This window comes from Aythya marila (genome assembly GCF_965140915.1).
Source record: "Aythya marila genome assembly, chromosome: 6".
Taxonomy (NCBI): domain Eukaryota; kingdom Metazoa; phylum Chordata; class Aves; order Anseriformes; family Anatidae; genus Aythya; species Aythya marila.
In genome coordinates, this window is record NC_139047.1 from 32,407,213 (window position 1) to 32,429,575 (window position 22,363).

At 40.5% G+C, this 22,363-nt stretch overlaps 1 long non-coding RNA gene across 2 annotated transcripts in view; it reads left to right on the forward strand.

Moving 5' to 3' along the window:
* The window catches only part of LOC309879360, a 41,804-nt gene extending 22,952 nt beyond the window's left edge, over positions 1-18,852 (forward strand). The window contains exons 2-4 of one of the 2 annotated variants that reach the window (XR_014317724.1): positions 10,190-10,373; positions 12,342-13,498; positions 18,823-18,852. This is a non-coding gene — a long non-coding RNA (uncharacterized lncRNA). Of the gene's footprint in view, positions 1-10,189; positions 10,374-12,341; positions 13,499-14,233; positions 14,649-18,822 lie in introns of those variants that run through there. The other variant, XR_014317725.1, reaches the window with a different exon arrangement.
* Positions 18,853-22,363: the final 3,511 nt, after the last annotated feature.

The window sequence follows — 22,363 nt, forward strand, 5'->3', positions numbered from 1 at the left end:
GGGATTGTCCCCCACCCTGTTTTGGCTACATCTATACAGCTCTCATTCAGTAGACCAGAGAGCAACCAGAGAGACAATGTCATCCATTTCAAATACTTGGCTTCCTTATGGAAAAGCTTCAGATTGCATCTATTTTTGTCTTCCAGCTCAGTAGATCACCTCACAGACTGTGAAGGCATCAGTCATCTTTTGATGTGGAATGGTACACAGTCTAAAATACACTTGGCACAGTCTAAAATATACTTGTATTGTAAGACTTGTTGGCTTATTGTCTGAAAAGAGACTCTAGCCCGTGTATAAGCGCGTTGTTTCAGAACAGGACTCTAGCCGAGAGTTTGCAGGACAGATGCAAATGCTACTTGCAGAGCAACAGACCCATTAGAAGGAAATAGAGCAATTAAAAGGTCTTGCCCTGCAAAATCCCATGTGTTCAAGCAGAGAGCATGTGCATCCAACACAGTATGCCCAAAACACACATTTGTGCTTGCAAACTGTGCTTACGCAAGAAAGTGCTTAAAACCTGGCCTAGGTCAAGTCTCAACTGGAAGGAATTTAGTGAAATGATCCATCTGGAGGTGTTCAACTACCAGACTCTGCTTCTCGGGTATAAGTGTTCCTGGCTTTGGGCACGCATTCACAGGCAAGTCTAATGGTGCACAGCTGCATCACACCCCCATGAGAAGAAGGCTCACGTCTCACATCTGGACACCAGTCTGTCAGACCCACCACCTTGCAACCTGGCTGTGCTAGGTACACCTTTCGCGTGTTTTCCCTCAGTCTTCAATGACTTTATGGCTGTCACTTTTGATGCTATTCTCAAGCTACGTGTGACAGAAAAAGTTGCATTTTCACACGTTTACGCAATATCTTGTCCTCTTATTGTCCAATGAAATCCCCAACACCAGCCCTTTCTCAATAAACTGAAAAACGACAATGGGAGATTCACCTGTCTCCTGCTATCACAAGGTCATGGTTTTCTTCATTGATTTTGGGCTCACCAAATCGTGCTTAAGTAGCTTTCAGGACGATTCGCATGTGTGGTTTATAGTGTCTGGATTCACATCAGTAAAGCTGCGGCACATCATGCATGATGGCCATATTTTATTTTTCATACCAGCACCAGATGCCTCATAAACTGGACAGTTTGTGTACACGCTGAACCTCCTCTTTTCTTTAACCTCACCACAATTCCATCAGCACCAAACAGGCCGAAGCATTCCTGTGAAGTGACCAATTAAACCACATTAATTATTTAAAAATAAAAATAGACAGGGTGTATTTTTTTCCCCTTTATGTCCTCTGAACCAAGTGCCAGGAGGAATTTCCACCCCCAAAATGAAGATTTATTCTTTGAAAAAGCTTAAATAAGAAAAAAAAAAGCAAAAGACAAAAATAAACTCTTCTCTTTTTGTCTTTCCAGCTAGCATTGCCTTTGAGTAAATTGGAAATCATTTTAGTTGGAGGTGATGATAGCCTGAGAGATCAAACTTGTGTGCATTGTCTCTGACTGCAGGGTGCATAGGTTTATATTGTAACTTTCCTGTAAGAACCTGGTTTGAAGTATTTTTATTTATGAAAGGACAGGGAACAAGCAAAATATATGGTCATATCTTTAATTGCTCTTATTTAGCAAATAACAGAGCTTGAGGACTTCTCTTTGTTTCTCTTATTAAACAAATGGCTTTTTTGTTTGTTTGTTTCTGTTAAAGAAAAGAACCTATAAACAATGCTGGGAAAACAGTGTTGGGAACACATTCAACAGGCACAGACAGCCTCCTTTGTAGGACTGTGCAGTCATTAGAGGTAATACCTAGCAGGGAACATAGTATTTAAGCTCTTCAGGTTAATACACATTCAGAGCAAGGCAAAAATCAATAATCAAATTTTCATTGAACAGTAATAATAAAAAATAACTAAGAACTGTTTTGGAATATCTGCCAGGCAGAAATTTTGGTTAGTCAGAATTTGTGCATATTTTCTCCAATTTATAGCAAAATTTCCACAGAATCTGGGAAATCTGACTCTCTTCTCCAAGCTCAGTGACATATTAGGAGAATGAAAAATCACCCACTTGATATCAACATCTTTGAGATCTTTATGTACATGATCTTCATAAGGTATAGTTGCTCTTCCACAGCCTTACATCCAAACCTTCCCGCTAGAAATTCAGAGAAGTTTGGATCTGATGCCCTCAAGTTGTATGTGCAATGGTTTGCACTATGGACTCCCGTGGGTTTCAATTTCCATGGGCTCAAATTGCAGAGAGCTAAGATTCATGACTGCGCTTCAAAGGTCACTCAGTTGTGCTTGAAGAGGCACACAAAGAGTTGTACAGGGAACTGGCAAACACCTGAGATGTAAAGTAAGCCTGGGCAAATATTTTACACCCAGAAGAGGTCTCATCCGAGCCAGTCAGATTATTTGAAATGTGCTACTTTTGCCTCACAGATTCAAATGCTCCTCTTGCTTTCCTTCCCCACCACAATAACTGAATACAAGGAGGATATGTCCTCTTTCCTTCCTGAGCGTAAGCCAATGGAAAACAAAAGCGCTCATTCAGTGAGCATCCCTAGGAGGAAGCATCAAGAGAAAGGGGCAAGTTACAGACAACAGCAGTCTGTGTAGAATTGAACTGCTCCTGATGAGCAAATGTTGCAAGATTTACTGGAAGACATCAAATGCTTTTATGCACTCCCATTCTCCCCTTACATTTTTTCTCCCTCATCTGGCCACAGAGATCTCATTCCATCCTCTTCAATTAATTCCCTTTACTTTTCACATCTCCCCGAGCTGGGTGTTGGGAATTTGCTAGACCAGGCTCATTCTATTAGTCTATTTTTGTTATTCCCTAGCTATCCTCATTTTAGTGTGGGATGTGCTGCAAGTTATGGTGCTTACAGCCAGTTGCTACTCCTTTATACAGGTCCCAGGGCTGTCTGTATTCACTCTGAATATAAGTGCTCAAGTTTTATGGGGAGGAGAAGAAAAACCCTGGTTCATTTTTCTTTCTGTCCTTGCTTCAAGACAAATGTTTAGCTGCCTTCCTGTTAGCAGCATTCAGATAACCCTCAGAGGGTAGGTTTTCAGCACAGACTGGGGGGAGAAGATGAGAGTACATATGGAAGCGTCTCCAGACTCTTATTAGCAAGACTTGCAAGGTTAATTCTCTGTGGTCTTTCCTAAAAGTTTGGCTCTGAATATTTTCTTTCTTTCTTTCTTTCTTTCTTTCTTTCTTTCTTTCTTTCTTTCTTTCTTTCTTTCTTTCTTTCTTTCTTTCTTTCTTTCTTTCTTTCTTTCTTTCTTTCTTTCTTTCTTTCTTTCTTTCTTTCTTTCTTTCTTTCTTTCTTTCTTTCCTTCCTTCCTTCCTTCCTTCCTTCCTTCCTTCCTTCCTTCCTTCCTTCCTTCCTTCCTTCCTTCCTTCCTTCCTTCCTTTCTTCCTTCCTTCCTTCCTTCCTTCCTCTCTCTTTCTCTCCTTCTCTCTCTCTCTCTCATTCTTTCTCTCAAAAAAATGTGTATTAATTTAGCTTGTAACTTGCTAGTTCTGTCTCACGAACATTGACCTGTTCCTTCATGTGTTCTCCAATAATGCAGCAGATTGAAATTTTACCCTCCCCAACCTGCTTGGGAATTCCAGTCTTGTTTCTATTCCTGCTTCCTCATCAAGTTTACCGGAGGTTTTAAAGAATACTGTAAACTGGCCATGGACACAGAGGAATGCATTGAATAAGCAATTGCCCCAGCTATCCAAACAAGTTCCCCCATTCTCAACCCCTGCTGGGAGTTTATGGGTCTCCCCCAAGTACAGGCGCTCTCATGCACTATTCTAGTTTTAATTTCAGTGACCCAAAGACTCCTTTTCCAGTGAAAAATTCATGGAAAAACACACAGCTGGATGGAGTCATAGGCTAATGTAGAGGATAACTGAGTGAGGACATGGTACAATGTGACATAACATGTGTTTGCATCCCTGAAAAGACCTGGCAGGGTGAACCTCTCACCATGGATATAGGTGCCTTTTGGTTAAACCACATTTGCATAACTTTCTTGGTCTTCTGGGGCCCATATTCTCAGAGCTCAGGACACAGAAAAGGCTTTATCCCAAACTACCAAGGTGTACTATGTAAAGATACACCACACAGGTGTTACTCCTTGGGGAAGCTGCAGCTGGACTCTATTAGAGCAACAGCGTGAAGGTGCCTCATTAAATCCCTGTTGTTCTGCAAATATCATCTCTCCCCCAAAAGTCAGGGTCCTAGTCAACAGTGTTGGGATGTTGCTAGATACAAGATGTTACCTTCCTCAAAACAGGCAGAAGTGTGAGCTGATCAAATTTCTGACTGATTTCCTTTTCTAGGACCATTTGTAGCTGTCACCAAGCTAGTTGCAGAGCAGTGATTAGGTATTGCTCAAACCCATCAACAAAGACCCACCAGTTCTCGGTAGTGAGGATGCAGCAAAACTCCTTCAATACAACTGAAATAACCCAAAATCATGGACCTGTGGAGGTGATGCTGTTTGTCTTCATCTGACTTCAAGCTATTGGCTTTCGCAAGCCAGGTGTTTTTGGCAAGCTGCTTTCCTTGGTGATTTTCACTGAGAAGCTACTTCTCAGACTTGCTTGCTTACACCCTTGATTCGTTATGCATGTTGGGAAGAGAAGATGAATTTCTACAACTTCATTCACCAGGATACATCAGCAGCTGGTATGAGTTGCCTTGAATTTTAATGGTTATGTTCCTTGTACTACTGTTGCTCTCAGATCCAAGTTCTGAATTCAAATGCTCATAACTTCTTCTCCTTCATCACTGTAGTTTGTGAAATAAGTTTGATTGTTAGACTCCATATGAGTTCTCTTCATTTATGGTCTAAACTTCATGCTAAGGAATCAGCATTTCATTTATTTTGGCTATATGGGCCCTAACAGGGATAACTTAGCTATCAGAAAAAGAATCCCCCAAACATTTCTGGGTGCATCAGTCTTTCAGAAATCAGTGGCAAATTAGGAATGAGATTATTTAAATCCTAAACCTAACAATCTTTAACAAGCCTAAGGATTCAAATGTCTAGACTTCACTTTGTCTAGACTCACTTGACATCACTTAGCCCATTATCTTGGGTTTCCTTACTCTTGTTACATTCTTGCTTCAGGTCCAGGTCATTTGAAGCATGTGACAGGACAGCCCCTTGGTTCAATCTGGATGATGGATAAATTCATTTCTAAATCTCCCAGAGAGTGGGATTGTTTAGGCTGTGCAACAAGAGGGACCAAAAAAAGCAGACATGTAAGTGCAGCCCTTGAGGTAGCCAGTAGAAACATATAAAGGTCACAGTGCAAGAAATGGTATTTTGCAGACAGCCAGGATTGTTGACTAAATATGTTGTCATTAGAAAATGTTGCTGTTTCAACCCTCTTCCCTCACATCTTTTTGCAAGAAAGCATTATTGTAAAATAAAACAAACCCAAACATTCAATAAGGGCAGGTTTCTCATGATGATGGAATTTCTGATCAAATCTAGATGCTCTCCATTCAGAATAGTTGTTGATACAGAGGGCATATGTCTTGGAATAAGCGTGACCAAGTCTCAGACTAGGAGGATGATATTTTGGGGTCTTACCACCTCATTCATAATTATAAACAGTTGAAAGATCATCTTAAGCCTCTGTTGACTTCACAGGGGTAATGGTTCCCGCCCCAGCTGATCTCTTTGCTATTTTAGTCAGCTGACTCTTTTCCAGAGAGGAGAGACTGTTTTTGTTTGTTTGTTCAGAGGGAGGGAGGGAAGAGAGAGAGAAAACCCCAAAAATCTCAACTAAATGAACAAAAACCACTACAAAAGGGTTTGGGTTTATCTTGTGGTGGGACATGAAAAAATTTTTGAAGTCTCAGAAAGTTTCACAGAATGAGAAAGCCATTATCTGAACAGATTTATTTGCAAAGAGACATTCAAGAAAAAATGAATCTGTATTAGCTTTTTTTTTTTTTTTTCAAACAGATTATTTAACTCAAAATAACTTTGACAAGTCCATTTGTTCCCAAGATCATTAAAATACCATCTTACAGGCACTTTTTTTTTCTTTTCTTTTCTTTTTTTTTTTTTTTTTTTTTTTTTTTTCTTTCTCCTAAGATTTAAGTCATTAACTTCAGTTCCAAAGTGAATTAAGGTAAATCAGATGGAAGCCACATTAATTCCAAATGAGATAGTCTATCCAGGGGTTCAATGCAGTTTAACCACCAACTTTAAATTCAACCCACTAGTTAATTCAGGTGAACCATTCTGCATGCCTCTGTGTAGGCAAAGCTGTTCCAGGAGCTTCTGACAGTCTGCTGAAGTTCAACAACATGCGATATCCTTTCCTGCTTACTTACACCCTGCGAGGAATGTGGTCTGGAGCCAGCACTAGTAAATTATCAAGTAGTCGGCAAGATCATGTCAGATTCTTGTTTGCAGCCATTGTTATTCCCTAAGGGTAGATGGTGGTAACCCTTGTGCCTTTATTGACCTTTCTGATGATTCCCATTAGATTGTGTCACCTTACTTACTTTTTCTTTTGGATATATATATATGCTGTACTGGCTTTTCCTAGGCTATCTGTAGAACTTGAGTCTGTGTATCTCACCGTCACAGAGGCATGGTTGTCAACCAAAGTTTTGTCATCTTCAGTAAGAGCTTAAGCATCTGGGATTGCAACAGTGAATCTTAAAACAAAAATGAAATACGTCCTACAGCTGTGGGGCGAAAACCATTCTGACTATCAAAAGTCTCCCCATAACCTGTGGCTTTTGTTCATGAGGTTTCTTGCGCTTATCTCGGAGCAGCTGTCACTGGTCAACATCACCAGACAGACCAGGCCTCAGGATCAAGAGCTTTTTGGTGTGGGGCTGTGCAGCCTGCCAGACTTCCTGTTCAAGGCTAAAGCCATAACTGAATGCATTAGACCTTGATGTGGCACATCTCAGAGGACAGCCTGTTTGCAGTGGCACATGGCTGAACTTCAACAGTCCCCCACAGGTCAGGATCACAAGTCTCAGACATGTTTTCCTTACACTACCAAGTCCAAAGGCAATCAGCTTAGTGCTCCGGCCTGCTAGTGCAAGGGAACGTATTCACAGCCTCTTTTTAAAGTTGTCTCAGTGACATTTCCTATTCCCCCATCTACTTTCCTTTTTCTTGAAAAGCAGAAAGTTTTGTCAGAGAGAAGCTCCCTTGGGCCTGCAGTATCAAATCCAAATCTTGTTTAATAAAAACTTGACACGTGAATGTATTAGCAGATTCTCTGGATAATGACTTGTGTCTCTCATGTTTGGTTTCTGTTTAATAGTCTGCCAATTCTCATTGCTTTTCAGTTTTTCCTTAGTGTAACACACTTTCTGCTGACAGGGCAGAAGCTGGCATCAAAAACTGTTCCTTTAGTGAGGTCGGATATGAAATATCCAGGAAAAATGTTGTCCATCTTTCAGAATTCAGATCTTTGTGCCCCAGCCAGGGGTGGTCACAGGGTAGACACAACCTCAGTCTGAACTGTAGAAGGAGAAATATCATAGCTGGTCCCAGCTGGAGCACTAATCTCTCTCTCTCTTTTTATTTATTTATTATTATTATTATTTTTAACTTTTATTTCCTTAAGAAATAAAGTTTACACTCCTGGTTTTAGACAGGGTTAAGCAGTCGGACTGCTCCGTAGTAAAGAAAAAAAGCTATTAGATGGAATTGCCTAGTTTGCAAAACTGTAACAGATAATGGAGGAATGGATTTAAAAACGAGGTCTTTCAAAATACAGAACAAAGAGAGGAAATTCTTCTTCTCTGCCTGAGCCTGCAGAGTGCTGCAGTGTTCGGGCTGTGGATCCCTTGGCTACCAGAGGTAATCCCAAGCATCACAACTACAGCTGAGAAAAAATTCTGAATCTCCAACCCTTGGGAAAGTCTGACATTTTCAAATTTGCTTTAGGTTCCAAAACATGAGGTTAAAGAAAAAAAAATAGATCCATAATTCTTATTCTGTGGAAATGTCAAAAGCTATTTTTTATTATTATTTGTAAATGTCAAAATATCCTGCTTTGACATTTAACATGTAAACAACGAAAACACTTCAGTCCTGAGACTGCCTGTATAGGATCCCTTCCTCTGAGGTCCTACCAAGACTTCCTGTCATGCTTCACCAATGCATTGCCTTCTGGGAATTGCAGTCCCAGGCGATATATTCTCCTGTGGGCTAGTAACCTCAATGCAGTTAATAAAATGCAGAGAAACCAACATCTAGAGAGGGAGAAAGGGACTTATTGGGAAGGAGCGACCCAGTTCAGCAACTCAGTGCCAGAGGACGGAGTCTAGAAAGCCAGAAGGGGGAATCCCAAAATATCAGTGCTGCATCTCCATGTGTCCCACCAGATGTCCCATCATTGCACATCTGCATGGTGGGTCAGATTACTGGGCAAATTCCTCGCCTTCAGAATATAGCAAGGATTAAACCATTTCCTCTCTGAGTAAAGTTAACTGAGAAGAAAACATGTCAGTGGAAACTAAGATTAATTCAGAAAAAGAAACTATTCCTTGCTGGATTTGGACAGCAAGAAAAGTGTGGGAGAAAGACTTTTTTAAAGATTGCATGTTTTACCTGGCATGAGCTGCTCACTAGTGAGCTGTAGGATTGATTTGTATAGTATCAATGACTATAGAAACACAACTGCAGGCAGGATGGGGATTCATCCCATCTGAGTGTAAGTGCCTTAATAAAAAAGCTGAAGACTTCAACCTAGTGCGCCAAGGCTCTACCTCTGTCCACAGAAGGAAATGTCATCCTCAGAAGGTGCAAGACCAAAGCAGAAAGTTGCAGCTGATCTGGGTGGAAAATGTAGCAGGTGGGTGAGGAAAGCAGGTCCTTTGAGTAAGGATGGATGATCCAATGATCTTCACTAGAGTGCAGCTGGCTGTGCCATTAGCGCTTGATTTAGGGCTGCCATCAAAAACAAACGAATGGATCGAGCTTGTAACTTGGAGCAGGTCAGGATGATGTGAAGGAGAAGCAGGAGCATCACACTTGTTCACATTGCCTCTCTGGAAGAGGAAGAAGCCATCCCCTATTTCCCAAGCAGCGCCTGCAGACTCCTCCAGCCCTGTTCCAGCTGACCTCCAGCAGGATGATGGGCCACCAGAGGCCCAACGAACGCCAATGGCTCAGAGCTGTCCGCCAGCAGAGCTAATGGCCCAGGCCTTGCTGGCGAGAGAGCAGAGAGCAATAAATGTCCCAGAGATGCTGCTGAGTCGATCCGTTTCCTGCACGCAAGCTGCACATTGTAAAAACCAAGGCTCGGATTCTTTTTCCTGTTTGCACTGGAGCAGACCGCAGAAATTGCACAATCCTCCAGGCCAGACCCAAGGTGAATCGTGAGATGATGGATTCCAAGGCAATATTTCACACTTGCTGAAAAAGCGATACAGCCCAGGGGAAGGGACTGTAATTAGGGAGAGCAGTGACAGCCCACAGACAAAGTAGTTCCATAAGCAGAGGAAGAAATGAAAGCTCGTTTCCAAAAGCTCTGACTTGCATGGATTCTCCAGTGTTCAATAAAAGGTGTGATCCCCAAGCAAAAGAGTCTCTCTCCTTTCTCCACTTGCTTATTTTGATGAAATATGATAGGCACAATATTTTTAGGCGTTCTCCCCTGCCTGTCAGGTTACAAAGCTGTTAGCTGGAGGTTGTATGGGCTGACACATAAACAACATGATCACATTAAACCCAGTTTCCTGAGGAAGCCACTCTAGAGTAAAAGTTTTGATTTGGTGGAGACATCTGCAGGGGTGATGGAGAGGAGAGTAGCAACTTTCAGAAAAATAATGGGAGGGTTAAAAAGAAAATAAACTTGCTTTTTCTTTCTTTAAATGTCTTCTGGAGGGACTTTTCCTGAGGGCTTTCTAAAATGTTTTTTGTTAGTGTGGTAAAAAGAAGAAAGGAAAGCAGGATAATAACAGCAAAACATTGATGGTAAGGTTTGTATGTTTCTCAACAAATACAGATGGACAAATAGATAAATGGATAGATAGATATAAATTTATAACAAGTTATATAACTTTAAGATATTTAAAACTAAAAAGTCATCCAAACACGAAGAATAGAATTATTCAAAAAGGATTTGCCTTATGTTTTTTTTTTTTTGTTTGTTTTTTGTTTTTTTTTTTTTTTTGTACAGCCTGGAAAGAGCTGCAGAAGCCATCCTCCAGAATAGTAAGCTCCCTCAGCAGCTACAGTGCCTGACTGCTGACCCAAGAAGGGCCAAAACATCTTTGAGAAATGCCAGATCATTATATGAAAAGTGATTTACTATCTTGATCCTGAAATGTCATTGTTTTCTCCATTCCTCCTACTACGTAAAGGTATCCACAGCTCTGCTTGGTGATGAAGTAGTACAATGACTTTAGAAGTTCTCCTTTACTACCATCTTTGTCTCTCTGACTCTTTGGTCCACAATGCTGCTAGCACTTCTATTCCCTGTGCATCTGTACAGCCTCTCTGCAGCTCTCAACTCCACCTGGCAGGTGCAGAGAACCAGAAAAAAAAAATCAAATATTGTGCTAAGATAAAGAACAGGTGCTTATCCCAGTCTTGGGGACTCATATCTATTGCATCCTCTTGCAAGCCATGGTTGTCCACTCGCACAGGGACTGTGTGCTACTCAGTGGACAGGGGAATGCAGAGACTGGTTTCTGAGCCCCAGATCTGAAATCGTGTGTCCTCCTGGAGCATGGTTGATTGTACACCCTCCCTGAAATATAAGATATGCAGCAATGTCAAACCAGAAATGAACACAAGGGTGGGAAGAGGACTGATCTAGCAGCATGATTGAGATTAATTTCAAAAGTTTTTTGTACCATTCTGGCTGTGCATGGATGGACCTCAGAAAATACAGATAGTGGTTGACAATGGTTTGAAGTTGGAATTCTAGACAAAAGGTTTTCTCTTGTCATCTCTGCATGCATAAAGTGCCATATATTGTGTCCTGAAAACCTATTTTTGGCAATGAAAAAACTTGAAGTGTCTCCCTCTCTCCAAAAAAAACCCGAGAGTAGATGAAAGAAAAGTCTCTGCCAGAAACCATGATGGGACAAATCTCCAGATTGCAGGAAGTCTGGGGTTAAAATGATTGTCATAGATGTCAACAGGCTGAGTCTTTGAAAAAATGAAAGGATTGTGTATGACCAACACAAGAACCAGTGTTTCCAGTAACAAACTGAAAACTGGAAAGTTGTTTGACAGGGTCAATAAAAGCCCTCTCTAGAGAGGCAGTTTCTGAAGAGAAGATTAGCATTCTGATGCTAATACCTTACACAGCCTCTCCTCTTGAACAGGAAACCTTTTTGATAACTAATTCATCACATATGACAGACACATTCAGAGTGTTGTGTCCTTCCCCCCCCACCCCCCAATCTCTTTCCCTTTCAATGTCTGTAAAGCCCAGCTCTTTTGCACTGAATATTTGCTTTCAAGGGTGCCTTGCTAGAAATAAGTAACAATTTTGTAATAGCCAAGCAAATACCCTGGCTCCACATCTCCCTTCCAAGACTCAGTGTGAACGTAAACCAGATGTGATCCCAACAAAAAGGCATCCTCTGATGTACCAGATGGGACTCCTTCATCACTTTCCCATTGACTAAATATAGTTGGGGGGAAACAATAGTACCAACATAGAGCACTGAGGTCGAGTGATATGAAGAAGGATTCTTTCCTTTTTTTTTTTTTTTTTTCCAGAAGCTAGTGACAAATCTCTGAATAGACATGTAGTGGGAAATCTAGGAGCAAATTTTCCCCATTTTTTGCCCTATATAATTCTTCTGTCTGGTTGGCCATTATGGACTGCAAAGTATTTCCTAGCTTTGGTTTTGTTTTCAATAGCAATTTTCATCCCCATTTCAACCTTAACTGCTATTGTGGGTCTTTGCTACTGCTGTGCTATAGACAACAGCAGCAGCAGGAATTTTAAAAATAGAGCAGGAAATTTAACAACTGTAAAAAAACTCCTTACCCCAGAGAACCATTGTTTATCCTTCTTCATGTATGCTAGCAATAATTATACTAAAATCTGCTTAGGAAAAAGGGTCCATTTTACATCAGAGGAGAATATGTAAATTTTTTCCTCAAACTGAATACAAAGACTGTTTCAATAAATGTGGCTTTCTGTTAAAAAAAAAAAAAAAAAGGAACAAAAAGTCTACCCATAAAAATTACCATTTGAAAAAAGCCTTCTCCATCCAAAAATCCAAACAACTGAATACAAACTGTGGATCTCTTCCTTTAAAACGGGGGAAATAATCCAAGTTGACCTTAGGTTTCTCTGTGTTATACAGGGCTTCTGGTTGAGAGACACGCCACAGGACTACCACATACTCCAACCTCCTGGATGTGTTGTCCAAAGCAGGAATGCCAGGCTCATCTTTGCTGTATTTCTCTAGTCTACTCTTACTGATGAAATTACAGGTTTATTGTGGGCATACACCAGCCCTGGCGAGCATGTGCCCAGAAATAACAGTGAAGCAGTGGGAGGTCTGTGGCTGAGGGGAATGATACAGCATTCAAATAGCGACGGCAGCCTCGCAGACTCAAATCGATATTTACATACCTTCTTAGCCTAAAGCAGCTTTTCATCATCAGGTTGGTAGAACATTTCCCAGCTCTTCAAACAGAACTTTAAGGGTTGACGGCTTCTCTTCCCATTTCAGAGACATGTTTCACCATCTTGTAAGACACAATGCAAAATCTTTTTGTTGTTTGAATGGAGGTGAAGGTTTCACCCAATATAACGACCTCTTCTCTAAACTCGAAATGGCTTCTACTGCACTAGAGCAATTAAATTCCACTTTGGGTGAAATGATTCATGCTTCAATAAATTCAATTTCAACAAGACATAATTATGGTGAGTCACATAATCACAGATTAATCACAGCACCTCCTCCCATTTAGCAGTCAAAACAGTGGAGGATTCCAAATGCAATGCAGAAGATGCTGCTCCACAGCTTTTGCTTCACTTAATTCCATTTCTGCTTTATAAGTTGATCTTACACAAGCTCACGAAAGCTTTAAGGGTTGCACATAGATGTGTAAGAAAGCATGGAGAATTCTCTTACTGTTTTACACCTGGAGAATGAACCTGAAAGAATGAATGCTGCCAATATCAGTGACTTCAGCAAGAACCTGAGGGTCTCCTGTTTGCTACTGAGCTTCCCTTGACATGATGAATTGTTAGTGAGGATTGAAGATACCCCGTGCCTTCGATAACTGAGCCCAAGTGGTCCCACAAAAAGGAGAATGTTAATTCTCATGAATTCTTCCATTGACTTAGTTCTTCAGAGCTGTAGGGGATTGGAAACCTCTCCACGCTAACTTCTGAGCATCCTCTTCCTATCCAACATTATCAGGATACTTAAAAACATCTGTTAGGACTTTCCTACTGCTCAATGCTGACCCTGAGCATCTTCTGTCTACACTGGCTCCTGTCTCACTTCAGGTATAGTACTGTCTCCTTCTTTCTCCATACTCCATTTTCACTGCTACTAAATCTAGAGACTGCAACAGGATCACTTAGTAGAGCCTAGCTCAGATTGTCTCATTTGAACATCACTCGTAGCCTCACGTACACTTGCCACAAACCAATGAGGGAGAAATTCCTTCTTTGTGATCAGACAATTTGCGGCTGCCCTTTACCAGACCTTGGGTAGGAACGTATGCAGTGGTTTTTCCAAATGCTGTAACCCAGCTTATTCTGTGTGACCAGCTTATTTTGAATTGCTGTTGGATCATTTTATGGAATTGTTTTGCTTTCAAAGCTTTCATTCTCCAAAGTGGTCCAAAAGGGGTTTATTTTCTTTTGCTTTTTATTGCATTTATTTTTAAGGTGCGAGTGGTGGTGGTGGTGGGAGCAGGGCAGGAGGGTGTGTTTTTTGACAAGAAAAGTGAGAGGGAAGATTGTTTTCTGACATTTTGTTTTGTACCACCACTGATCAGTATAAAGTTTGACAAGCTGAATTTTTTTTCCCCATACATCTTGTGAGTTTTCTCTAGAATTCAGTTTGGTTTTAAATGTTGGCTAAAGGATCTGTGGAGCGGGTGGAGTGTTGATGGAGATGCTGGTAAATTAACATTGTCAGCAAATTAATAAAACCTTTAAGGGAAAAGCCTTCAAGGGCAAATACAAGGTTTCTTTAATCTTTTCTCTCTCCCCCCTCCCCCCCTTCCCTTCAAGAAATCCTTTCTTCCCCTCAAAAAATCAACAAATTCCTTTCCTTTCCTTTCCTTTCCTTTCCTTTCCTTTCCTTTCCTTTCCTTTCCTTTCCTTTCCTTTCCTTTCCTTTCCTTTCCTTTCCTTTCCTTTCCTTTCCTTTCCTTTCCTTTCCTTTCCTTTCCTTTCCTTTCCTTTCCTTTCCTTTCCTTTCCTTTCCTTTCCTTTCCTTTCCTTTCCTTTCCTTTCCTTTCCTTTCCTTTCCCTTCCTTATCCTCTCTGTCTCTCTTTTTTTTTTTTTTTTTTTTCCCCTAGAGAAGATTAGCATATTTTTCTGGACACAAAAGGAAGTCAAACAGCAGAGTACAGCATTTCTGGAGAATTAATAATGTTGTGACAATCAGCAAGTGAAGGTGAATTGACAGGAATTGAGGCTAGATGTGTGCAGAGGACCAGAGAAGAAACAGCAGGCAATTCATGTATACAACGTAAGTGCGTGTGCAAAGCAGGGTGCTGAACAAAGGAGCATAGCCTTTCAAATGAAACAAGATGTGAATGTGAGATCTGACAGGGGCATGGCTAGCCCTTCAACGATTCAGAAAGCAGAGACCCACCTCAGTCAGCACAGATAATCTGCATCTATGCAATTTGCTCGGCACCATAGCCCCTGAGGTGCTGGCTCCCTTGTAGGGCTTCAGGGACTGAAGTGGTCTGCAGGCTTCTTTGTAGCCATGACCATGGTGCCTTTCAGAAGTGATTTGTGTGGTGGCCACAGCCAGAGGTGCTGTTGGGTACCTCCACACTGGGAATTTCTGAATTGGATGGGAAGAAACCAGAGGAAGTTTCCAACTGACTGTTTATACTCTCCCGCCAGCAAGCGCAGGGTGGGGTTTTGAGTGGAGAATGTTGCTCAGGACAACTGTAAGCCTAAAAAGCCACATTTATTCCATGGCTTGAGCCTGTATCCACAGTCCCAGGAGATTATATTACTCACAGAAAAAGCTTATTAAAATCTCCCATGCATCATAAGATATGCCACCCAACAGGAGGCCATGATTCTGTCCCAGTCTTAGTGGCAAGTGAATTGTAGAGAAGAGGTGTCCAGGTATGACTGTATGCTCCCAGAAAGGCCTTCTAATTTCCTCGCTTTTGCAGGCTACGACAGACCTCCACGGAGAGGTCTGCCTTGGAGATGTGGTCTTAGTAATCTCATGGATACAGCACTCTCTCCAAGTTAAGTCTGACCCAAAATTAATGCTAGGGTAGTTTCAGAAGCACTGTGCAGTGAAGAGGTCTAATGTGGTCCTTGAAAGACAAGATACTTATTTTTTTTAAAACAAGAGTTGAGATGTCATTCCAACTAAGCTGCATAAATTCCATTATAAACAATACCATGTGCCTCCTGAGCCCTCTATTGTAATCATTTTATGGATTATTCCCCTTTGTTTCTTCCCAAATCACTCACTGGGACTGTTGCACTCTACAAACCTCCAAGGTTTGTAGGTTGCTTTACACCTCCAAGATAGCTATCTCCTAGCTGAAATAAAGATAGTGACAAAATGACCCCACTCCTCAATTTGTCTATGGAGCCAATTCTCCCATCAATTTGGCTCCGTTTTTCCTGATGGGACTTTTGCTCCATAAAACATTTTGTGTCTACTTCCAAGTCACAGGTCCATACAAACTGAAACAATTCTCAAAATCCTTGGAAGTGGGTGGAGGGTGGTACACAATCACTGAGCCAGCTCCACAGTCCAGTATCAAAAACAAGAGCAGACCTGGAAAAATATTACAAAACTCTTCCACTGGCACCAGCGGGTCAGTGTCATTACAGGCAGCGGTGTTGTTCTCAGATACTATTTCTTTGGCTTCCTTCTCCTTTTTCCTCTCCCTCCTCTGAAGCACATTTTCTTTCCCTTGTATTGCATGGTAGGGTTGTATCCCTGGAGATTCACAACGATGAGGAGGAGTAGGCAGAGATCAAAAGCACTTCTAGCTTTGAAAAGATTATTCCTGGCCTCAAACCAAGTACGGCAAGCTCCAATCCATCCATCTTATTCAAACAGTGTTTCAAAACTGGTCACCCAACCCTTTTGGATACTGCTTCCCTTTCAACTTTATATGGCACACAGAATTCTTTGATTTTACCTTTTAAAGCATGGCACCAAATTCTTTAATAGCGCAATGGACTGCTCTTATTTTTTTAAACCTGATGCTGCAGACTTCTGTTGTGTTTTCAGTCTTGCTCAGCCTTTCAGGGCCAAAATCTCTCAGTTGCTTTACAAACCAACTACACCTATTTTACCTTGGCTCATTGACCCTTCTAGAGAAATAAATCTAAAAATGTTTTCTGTATTACTGTGGAAATTCTCCAGAAATCTAAAGTACCAAACAAAAACAAAAGAGCCAATGATAATTACAAGAAGTTGGCCAAAAATTGGATGTGGTCTGTTTAGAAGAATGCCAAGATCTACAACACTTTTTCAAAAGATCATTTAATTTTAAGAGCTGGGTGGGGATAGTATTGTCAACAGCGAAAGATGCATGAGTTGAGTAAATTCCTAGTGTATATAGAATGTACTGTACTTTCAAACAACTTTGACAGGATGAATATCACACAGGAAGGGATCAACAGGCTTCATCTTGTCCATCTCTGAATCACAAGTTTAGACAGTCACAAAAGGAATCAGATGTTCAGGAGTATGCTCCTTGGCAGTAAGCTATCAGACTTTCAAAAATCACAAACCTTTTTACTTTTGTATTAAAAGTGTTCGTAGCTCTAAGCCTCCTGAAGTAAGAAGTGCTTAGTAGCCCAGCCATCCATTCATGACTGTTATGACTAGTTAAAACAAAGAGATTTGGTTGGCTAGTTCTATCTGTGTATCACAGTGCATAAACAAGTGCAAATGGAAGACATGTCTCAGTGTCACATCTGCTGGATAAAATAGTAGAACGCATCCTGCAAGTTATTCCAGAGAGACGGGTCACAGTCTGACCATGCACTAGTGTGTTTGGAAAATGGATGATTATCCAAAATTGCCTAGCTTTTGGAAAACAACCAGAAAAAACTAAATTGCTCAAGAAAACAACAACTCTCTCAAATTCAAAATGTTCTGAATGGATTAGGAAGGAACAACATCAGTGAAACCAGTCATTTTATTTCTCCCATATGCCTTGGAAAGTAGTAGGTCATGAATAACGCTTTGTGGATTTTAGGGATGAGATGTGCACACATATCTTGGTATGAGCACCAAGAACTTTCAGAGAATGTAAAAACATTTTCAATACAAAGTGCATCTAAAATGTGGCTTCTCTAAAGACAGTAGCATGTTGGAAAAAGGGGTATCTGTGGAAAGCAACAAAGCATGGGCCAGGCTAACATGATACTGCAAGAGTATTGAGAAGGCCATTCACTTTCTACATTTTTTTTTTTTCCATGCAAGATAAATCTTAGACATTTATAGCCAAAAACTTAGCTAAAAAACAAAGATAGCCCAAAAGTATACTCTGGATAGATACTATTGAAATAGCCAGTTATTTGCTCTTGGCTTTCCTCAGCCCAGCACACAGTCACAAAAACAGGAAGATAGATCAACAACAACAAAAGTAATTTCTATAAGAGATTGGATTTATTAGCAGCAGATAAAGACATTATTAACTACTGTCATTAAAGCTTCAGTTTGCATCAAGCAATATCTGCAATCCAGAATGTCAGAGCCCCGCTGACTTACAGAAGAATCAGCTGAGCTTTTCATTTCAGATTTTCTTCCACCTGGAAATAAGGAAATAAAAAAAGAAAGAAAGAAGGAAATAAATAAGTAAACAAACAAACAAATAAATAAATCATATAAATAAGCATTAGCCGTGCTAGATCACTTTGTAAGGTTTGTCTTAGCCTATTCAACTACCAGTAAGTCAATCAATACCCTGGCAGCTAAACTTTCAATGACTGTCTTTTAAGGCATTTTTCCCAAGAGGATTAACCACAGCCAGGATGCAGAGGTCAAATATAATTTATTCAGAAGGTTACTGTACTACTGTGAAACTAAAACATCTCACATAGTCCTGTTCAGTACCAGGCAGTTCTTAGTTTTACATTCTCTGAATCTAGGCCAGACCATTAGAGCTATCTGATTTGACTGCCTGTATATTTCATGAATACAAGTTACATTTTTTTCCCCAGTCACTATCTAGTAACATCCATTAATACTGCTCAGTGAAACTGTTTTCTAGAAAGATGCTCAAGTCTTATTTGGAGAAGACAAGGCATGAGAGAGGGTTCACTGTTTCTGGAGGCAGATTACTCCAAATAGACTATATTTCTCCCTTCCCCCTCACTATTAAATAATATGCCAACTTTTAATTCAACTCCAAGCTACTGATTCTTGTTCTGCATTTCTCTGTTGAATTAAAGACCTCTTTAGCAACTGCTATTTTTTCCTTGGGAAGGTAATTATAGAGTAATCAAGTCACCTCTCATCTCCCCAGTTGCCTTCATGATTAGTTAAACAGATTGATTTCCTTAACTCTCCCATGGTGCAGGGATTTCTCCAGACCTAAAATAATCATGTGGTTTCATTCTGCAAAGTCTTGTTTTTTGTGTCCTTTCTCAGGTGTGGATTCAGAACTGAATGCAACAAGCTGGCATCAGTAAATGTCATCTGAAGAGGTAATATCATCTGTTACCATATTACTTCTCTTTCAACATACCCTATGACCTCAACCACCCTGTTTAACTTGTTTTCATAATCAGAGCGAACAGCCTTTTGCTAAATTCTATCTTAAGCTAAAACATTTGTCCCGATGGATAGTCTTTCTGTAGGCATGATGTACTTACTGGCTTTCCCTAAGGCAGAAACTTTTACTGAAATATTTTCATTTGAATATACCAAGTGATTAATTTCACTATAAATCATTGCTCTAGCTATGTTTGTGTCACCCAGTATCCTTCATCAGCAAGGATTTTACATCTATTACTAAATCAGTGATGAAATTACATATCTGAAATGAGCCTCGTCCTAGAAGAGCAGCACTAAAAATTCAGTCATTAAGTCTTTTCCCATGGATTGAAATTTTGAGATCTGTCAGTCAATTTTTAATTTGTTCCTTCTGCATATATTGTTCAATACTCATTTGTTTTAAATCAAAATATGGAGCACTAACAATTCAGTAAAACTAATGACAGTAATCCAAACATACAACATCTCCAATGAGCTCTCTAATGAGCCGTGTTTAATTAACACTGTTATACAGTAACTAGATTGTGATTGCCATTTTCAGAAACCATACTTAGAAGTTTTGCTTAAGATTTTAAAGGATTTCTGTCTTCTCACTGGGGACACAACCACTTTTCTGTGATGGGGAAGTTTTTTTTACATCAATATCCCTGTGTTTGGAGGGCCCACACCAAATTCTTCATAGCCATGCCTGGTTCTCAGCTGTGTCAAGTATCAAATATTATATCACAAATCTTTACCACCTTGTTCTAACAGAGGATGTTGGATGGCAGTGTGAGATCAACTGGGAACAGTACTAGTTTTCCTGCTGACTTATCTCATTCCTTGGAGTCAGACTTAAACAGTAGGGTACCCTACAGAAAGACATCGAGGTTGTTTGATGAGACCTTTGTCCAAAATGGTTTGCTTTTAGGATATTTCTTCCACAATTCTGTAATCAAGCTATCTTACATACCAATTATTTATTTATTTATTTATTTTTATCACTGATACCAATTTGGTAAATTAATAGCCCTACGAGGGCAAAAAAAAATGTTGAAATAGGTTCTGTTGGTTCATCAGAAGTGAGTTCAAAGGAAGAGAGACATTAAGACGGTGCCTGGACCTGAAGAGATGCTACAGTATTCAAGTCACTCTATGAAAGGCTACCACATTTTCTCATTAGGGGTGAAAGGTTCACTGTAAAAAAAAAAAAAAAGGATCAATAAATCAAATGATGGTAATGGATTAGCACTGAAAGATCTCAGACATTTGATATTCAAGATTAAAAAATAATTATAATTAAAAATCTGAGAAACTGACAAGAATATTTGCAGGAAAACATTCAGAAGAAACTGAGCAAACTGCCTTTTGGATGTGTGAATTCATGAAGTGACTGTAGAGCTTGAGAAATGAAGATAGTTTGGTTTACATAGTAAAGAACAGAAGAGGGAAAAGGAAGGTTGCAGGTTCCTTCCGGTATTTTATTCCTTTTCTGTTTGTAGCCTGAATATAATGCTAGTTCTACCAGCTTTTAGCCCTGTATATAATGAAACCCATACCAGCTGCTGGAGAGAGCACAAGATGATCTATGCCATCGGAATCTGTGAACAAGAAGAACCAAACCTCCCTCAGGTAGCAGAAAGGAAGACTAAGGCCCCTGCAGATTTGTCATCATGCTAAGAGATCTCTGCACAAATAATTCATTCATGTTGTGGGAGTGAAGCTGATGATCAACACTCATTACTCAAGCTGTTGAAAGACCCAAAAGTGAAACAAGACACTGGGGAGGATGAAACTGTGATGATCTCTAGGAAATGATGAGAAAGTGTTTTGATTGCCAAGACAGACAGCCCCAAGGATAGTGGCAGGTGATCACTTAAAGCTTGTTGTGTGGACAAAAGGGAGACACAAGCAGAACATCCTTCCCAGCAAAGTACAATGGAGAAGGCTGCTCTGTATGATTCAAGAGCAAATACTGGCACTCTGCAAGAATCCTTCCTGTACGTAGTGGAGCTCTGTTCTCTGCATGCTGCCAAGCCACACCAGATAGCCATCTCTGTTCCTTGTGCCATTCTCTACAGATGTTAGACCATCAGCTTCAGATAAGAGGCTGACTTGTCACTAGAGACTATGATACAAATGCAGAATTACTTCTGTATGAAAGCTGCAAGGTGTCACCCTGTTTCACTCCATCCCTCTCTGAGGAAATGAAGGACAGCCTTCATTCAGTTACTGCCTGTGGTGGTTTAAGTACTCACTGAAGGCCAGCGACTTTAAATCTAGCAGACTTTCCTAAGCACCTAACCATCTGTTCAGTGCTTTTGACAATGTGTTTATGTTGTCAGTCACACAGGAGAAAAAAATCAAAGTGCTTCATATTTTTTGTTAATAGAACATGTTGAGATGACATTAATCATACAGACAGGGAGCATTCTACTCATAAGTGAATGCATGCGTTAAATACTGGGCTGTTAAAGGACCCTGTTTCTGATCACTGCTGTCATAAATGATAACAGGCCTGAGGCCAATTAAACCACTTTTCATATTTTTCTTAAGGCAAGGAAGCACTGGGAAAGGATCCTGGCACCAGAAACAGTGCTGAGGTGAGGGGCTTAGTGCTGCTGTAACGTGATCTCTGTCTGCTCAGATGCTTCCTCACTCCCCTCCACTGCTCTCTACCCAAATGTCTGTTGGGAGCTCAGTGTGGGCTTCTCTTCTTTAAGGACAGCACAGGCAGGAGCAAGCATGGAGCAACATAAGTGTGGGGCTCGTGGGAATGAGGTCCCTCCTGAGGAACAGAGAGGTGACCAGCTGCATTTGGGCACTTGAGCTCAGCACTGGGTGATAGTCCAGTTGTGACCTGGAAGCAGCACGAATGCATTTTCAAAGCACTCCTGCTCGTAAGTCGTGTCTTATCTTTATATCTAAAATACAAGACTTCTGATTATTTGACTGGCATCCCACAGAATGGCTTGGGATGTTCCACATCACTAGACAAAATTTTCTGTTTTCCCTATGGACAATATTGTCAGTGGAAAAGAGAAGATGCATTCAAACAAGCTTAAAAACATGGTCACCCTGTATTTGTAAGATCCTTGCATGTAGCTGGCAGTAATAAAAGGCAAGCTATTTTTCAATCTGAAGGCATTTGGTATTAGTGTATTTGCATGGTAGCTTGGACTATGTTTGGAGTTCGAAAGCTAAGGCCTTAGTCATGTAATACTCACCACTGTTCAAAACCTATGCATATCCTCATTCACTCCTCTACAAGGTACCATCTACAGATTTCAAGGCAAAAGGAACTTGAGATATGGATCCAAGCACTTCTCTATACTCTCCTCTCCTGCCCTTCTACCAAATTAAAGATTATATCTGCCAAACAAACTCTGAGTTGGGATGGTAGCTAGTTTCGCTGGTATGAAGAATGCTGAATTTT